We start from the raw sequence: 4271 nt of genomic DNA on the forward strand, positions 1-4271 counted from the left end.
ACTTTTATATGCACTGGGAAACCAAAAAATTCATGTGACTTGCTTTACTGCAGTGGTCTGGAACTGCACCCGCGATGTCTCTGAGGTATGCTTGTACTTGGACAGGAGACCACCAAGGAAGTCCAGGGTTGCTGCACAGAGGCAGGCAACAGCAAACTATCTCTATTTGGAATCTCGTCTTGAAAACCTATGGGCTTGCCATAAGTCAGCTGCAGCTTGATAGTACTTTCCAGAACCACATACAGAGGCAGGAAACCTCTGAATACCAGTGCTGGGAGGTGGCAGCAGGGGAGGATCTTGGTCTCTATGCTGTGTTAGTCCTCTAGGGTGACTGTCCATTTTATGCTGGACTAGATGGAGATAAACGTGAAGAGCTGTGTCTGATCCAGCAAGCTCTACAGATGTTCTTATAAAAAGATGCAGAGTTAAAAGAGGAAATTCTAAATCCATATTATTTAACATGTTATGAAGCTTGGGGTTTTCAACTATGAATAGAGGTAGTATGATGGGAAGTTTGACCAGTGTGGTCACTACCATAACCTCTACCTGACAGACAACCCAAGTGGCCTCTCAATCTAGTTAATTCAGATGAGGCATGAGGTAAAGAGGACAACCCCAGTAACTTTCATTAGCTTTCTTGGACAGAAAAAAGTTCTTCAGTAAAGAGTCTTGAAAACTATATACAAGTATAACACAGCATTTACAGGGCTCATTCAGGTATCATGTTTCAGTCGTCAATTATTGGGTGCACAGAATAATTATCAGCCAAGCTTTTATTCCTAAGGTGACTTTTTGGCCTTACCACAACTTTAGGAATCTCAAAGTGTAAGTGTTAGCTCCTTCTGGAAATCGCTTTACCCAGTTTTCCGCTGAAACTCAGCTCTGAGGGGCTACAGTTGTCAGGGCCGAAAAAATGAGCCAAGGCCCAGCACAAATGAGCTAAAAGGCCAATCAGAAGTCCACGCAAATCCACTCTGGCCCAACAGTATTTTTCTTCAGAGGTGAGGAAGGGAGGCGAGAGAAAGCCAGCAGTAAGTTCTTGAATATGGAAGTAATGTTTATTAAGCTCATACCAACTCATACATGTGCGCCTCCATACATGCCTAGACAGGCTTTAGATACAGCTGATGCAATTCAAATTGGAGAATCGCGACAGGTGGTAAAGGGGATTCTGCCCCTCCCTTGCCCTTTGCAGCTTTCATACTCCAGTGTGTCTCAGGTCCCTGTGTGGTTTGTGCCCTCCTTTCTAGGAACGGTGTGAATCAGCCAGAGCCAGGTGGGTTTTGCCACAGCTTTCTTGGGAGAATGGCCTTATATGTTTGGGACAGCATGGTGAAAATTTCTCTTTTCTCCCTCTTATCAGAAGGTTGTGGTGGGCTGATTCTGGAGACTTGGTGAGGCCTGATGCAGGGGTGTCCTCAGTATCTTGGCCAGAGGTTAGGTAAAGGTAGTCCCCTGTGCAAGCACCGGGTCATTCCTGACCCATGGGGTGATGTCACATCCTGACGTTTCCAAGGCAGACTTTGTTTGTGGGGTGGTTTGCCAGTGCCTTCCCCAGTCATCTTCCCTTTACCCCCAGCAAGCTGGGTACTCATTTTACCTACCTCGGAAGGATGGAAGGCTGAGTCAACCTTAAGCCGGCTACCTGAAACCGACTTCTGTCAGGATTGAACTCAGGTTGTGAGCAGAGTTTTTGACTGCAGTACTGCAGCTTACCACTCTGCACCACGGGGTGGCCAGAGGTTAGAGATATCTTGGTTATTGTGCTAAGTGGCCAGAGGTTACTTAGCACAATAACCAAGATATCTCTGTAGAAAGGCGGGGGCAGGGGGAGGCAGTCACACAGTGTCAGTTTGAGTTCCCTGCAAACTGGAAAAGTACCTTCTGCTTTTGCAGCTGCTGTTCACTGCAAACAATGGAACAGAGTAATCTGCTTGTTGTCGCTTATCTATTTCAGCACAACTAGGAGTAATATTTTTTGGGCTTATCTTCACATGGCATCCCAGTGGACACTGTCACACCCAGCTGCACTCACCCACATGTTTATGCTTTCAGCCTAGCATTCCATAAAACAAAATAAGCTAATAAAAAGAAACACAAGATAGCATGGTATGTTGCTTAAAGGAGGCAAAAAATCAAGCATTGATAATTTTTTAAAAGCACATATTCGATAAGCTATCTGTTCAAAATTCCTTCTAATTTCTCACACAGTCTCCTTTTAAAGCGTTCACTAAGTTAGCCTGCTTTCCCTAAAAGCCAGGCTGTGAGACCTATAAAGTCTTCTCAGACAGGATCCCTCCAGTCTCACTCCCTGGAAGTACAAACCCTATCTGACTCAACTTTGACAGAGCTACATATTTTCTTCTCCACTCCCCACTCTCGCCTGGTTCCTCCAGCATGAGTCCTACCCGTGCTACTCAGCCAAGCCTGGTGATAGCCACCAAACAACTTGTTGCCAGGCAACTCACCCAGGCCCACAACAGACACCCTGTGAGGTAGGTGGGGCTGAGAGAGATCTAATAGAGCTGTGACTAGCCCAAGGTCACCCAGCTGGCTTCATGTGTAGGAGCGGGGAAACAAATCCTGTTCACCAGATTAGCATTCGCAGCTCATGTGGAGTGGGGAATCAAACCCGGTTCTCCAGATTAGAGTCCACCACTCCAAACCGCTGCTCTTAACCACTACACCATGCTGGATCCCTTCCTTAGTGAAATGAAGTCCCTTCCTTAGTGCCTCCTGCTGGGCTGCTATTATCTTGACTCAAGAGCACATGGAGAGGGACTAATGTGAGCTCAGCCCAGTACACTGAGGTCAGTCGAGACTTATTAGCACATCTGAACCCTGCAGAAAAGCTTGTGGGGAGCCAAAGTAAATGATGACTTGCTACTGTGCAACTAGAACAACTTGACCAGGCCCAGCAGCCACCAGCAGGCAACTTGCCATTGCGCAACTTGTGCAGCTTGGTCAGGCCAGCGAAGAAGAAGAGCTGGTTTTTATATGCCGACTTTCTCTACCACTTAAGGGAGACTCAAACTGGCTTACAATCACCTTCCCTTCCTCTCCCCACAACAGATACCCTGTGAGGTAGGTGGGGCTGAGAGAGCTCTAATAGAACTGTGACTAGCCCAAGGTCACCCAAGCTGGCTTCGTGTGTAGGAGTGAGGAAACAAACCCGGTTCTCCATATCAGAGTCCACGGCTCTTAACCACTACACCGCATAACTTACATAAGTGATTTGTTATGCACAACTTTTGCAGCTTGGCCAGACTTTTCCAGGGGAGATGCTGCTCAGGCATAGGAAAGGGGACAGCTGAAGACTGTGGGGAGGCAGATAAAGGTGGGTGGGAATGAGAGACGGAAGCAGTGAATGGGATCTGCCAGGAAGGAAGAGGAAATAATATGTGGATGGGGATACAGGAGAGAATGAGATGCCATCTACAGCTCCTGGTGAGTCCTCTGCTTGCGAATTATTCTTTACCACCATACTCTTTTATTTAGAACACAAATTCACGTTCAGAAGCTTGATACTGTACCTAAGTGTTGCTAAAACTAGAATGTTGCTGATGTAACTGTATTAACTGTTTTTATTTCCTGAATGTACTATTTGGACTGGTGTACATGTGACAAACAGTGACCTCTTAACAATTAAAAGACTGAGTGGGAGCAACTGCAAATCACAAGCTCCTTTCCCTGGTACACATTCTCACATTCTTCCCTGCCAGCCTCAACTGCAGTTAAGTATTACATTGACACCAATTGTGTGTGCGTGTGCGCAGGCTGTCAAGTCACAGCTGACTTATGGTGACCCCATAGGGTTTTCAAGGCAAGAGATGTTCAGAGATGGTTTTCCATTGCCTGCCTCTGCATGGGTTGAGAGGGTTTTGGGAGAACTGTGACTGGCTCAAGGTCACCCAGCAGCTTCGTGGGGAGGAGGGGAGAATCGAACCCAGTTCTCCAGATTAGAGTCTGCCGCTGTTACCCACTACACCACACTGGTTTTCATGACACCCATGTTAGCTACGGTTAATGCTGAGCACAGTTTCCTCTTAACTAGGAATTGAAGCTGGTTAGTAAACATTTAAACCAGTTAGATTAGCTGCAGTTAACATAATTTTATCAGTTGCAATCAGCAGTGTAGATGTCAGAAGATGGGAGAACTGTTCCCACTTTCCATCTTTGTTCCAAAAATGATCTCAGGTCATTACGTTTTTAACATTTGCTATACTTTTCAGAAGCAGATTATTAGGGATAATTACCACTCACTCCCTGCA

This window comes from Euleptes europaea, chromosome 4 (genome assembly GCF_029931775.1).
Source record: "Euleptes europaea isolate rEulEur1 chromosome 4, rEulEur1.hap1, whole genome shotgun sequence".
NCBI lineage: Eukaryota > Metazoa > Chordata > Lepidosauria > Squamata > Sphaerodactylidae > Euleptes > Euleptes europaea.